Source organism: Octopus bimaculoides, chromosome 11 (assembly GCF_001194135.2).
Source record: "Octopus bimaculoides isolate UCB-OBI-ISO-001 chromosome 11, ASM119413v2, whole genome shotgun sequence".
In the NCBI taxonomy this organism is placed as follows: domain Eukaryota; kingdom Metazoa; phylum Mollusca; class Cephalopoda; order Octopoda; family Octopodidae; genus Octopus; species Octopus bimaculoides.
In genome coordinates this window covers 61,653,892-61,655,413 of record NC_068991.1, presented here as the reverse complement: position 1 = coordinate 61,655,413, position 1,522 = coordinate 61,653,892, and positions in this window count along the sequence as shown.

Genomic DNA, 1,522 nt, shown 5'->3' with positions numbered 1-1,522 from the left:
CCTCTTTTCTTCTTCTTCCCCTTCATCTCTTTCTTTTCATCCTCTTTTCTTCTTCCCCTTCATCCTTTTTATCCTCTTTTCTTCTTTTTACGTCCTCTTTTCTCCCCCTCCTCCTCCTCCTTCTTCTTCTTGTTGTTGTTGTTCTTCTTCTTCTTCTTCTTCTTCATCCTCTTTTCTTCTTCTTCTTTTTCATCCTCTTTTCTTCTTCTTCTTCTTCATCTTCTTTCTTTTTGTCCTCTTTTCTTCTTCATCTTCTTTCTTTTTGTCCTCTTTTCTTCTTCCCCTTCATCTTTTTATCCTCTCTTCTTCTTCTTCTTCTTCTTCTTATTCTTATTCTCTCTCCTTCTCTCCCTCTTAATCACCTCTTCTCTGCCGCGTTTTGTTTCCAGAAGCAAGTGTCCAGTCAAGTCACAAAAGAAAGTCAAGTCAACACATTTGCTGCATCCATGAAACAAAAAAGGAGAAGCCAGATATTGGTTGAGTATAATTCTACACATCCAATTTATGGCCCCTCAATTCGGATTTTTCGTAAGGTTTTACTTCCTCAACTATTTTTAAATGCTCCATGTTGAATTCCCTGGTTCTCATCCAATCACAGAAGTTGAGCAGCATTGAGCCTTAGATGGTACTTAGATGGGTGACCACTTGGGAAACCTAGGTGCCGTAAGCATCTCACACTTTTAAAAGGTGGTGCTCCAGCATGGCTGCAGTCAAATGACTGAAACAATAAAAGAATAAAAGAATATATTATCCCACGAAGCAGCAAGGGTTTATTATCATAGTAGACACATTGCTCAGTGGTTAGGATAAGAGATAAATCCACTGTCCTCAAAACCCTGGGGCTCCCAAACCAGGGCCTCACTACTGTATGCAGTTTAAAGACTATCATACTAAAACAAAGAAAAATACACAACCAAAACCAATCAGAACTTGTGTATGGTAACCACTCTGTCAACTCTGTCATAGATGCAGACAAAGAAGAGTAAAAACTAGCTTAAACATGCATGATATATATGTTAAATATGCATCTATAATTATTTTTCTTTCATGATCTATTGATGTTGTACTCTATCTATGGAATGAAACTGATGATATAATCTACAACAGATAAAGAATTTAGTATACTATCTGTTAAACAGTTGACTGGGAAATAAATATTTAAAACTAGCAGAAATACCCGGCTTTGCCCGGGTTAAAGAGAATAATGAAATCTAAAAACGCCGTCTAGACTACGCAACCCTCAACTGTTAATAGCTACGATACCATATTTCTACATTAATAACTCTCCAATCCATGCCAGCATGGAACATAGACATTAAGTGGAATGCCAGTCTCTCATCTAGGAGGGCCTTGAAATCAATGTTACCAACTGGGGACTATGTGTGTCGTAGTGATAATAAAAAGACCCAATGGAGGTCTGCAACAAAATAATTTTACTCAACACTTTGCAAGTGAATCAGTGGAGGCAAAGATGCGTCTCATTTACTTGACAATTTATGCACCACATTGCAGAAATCACAAT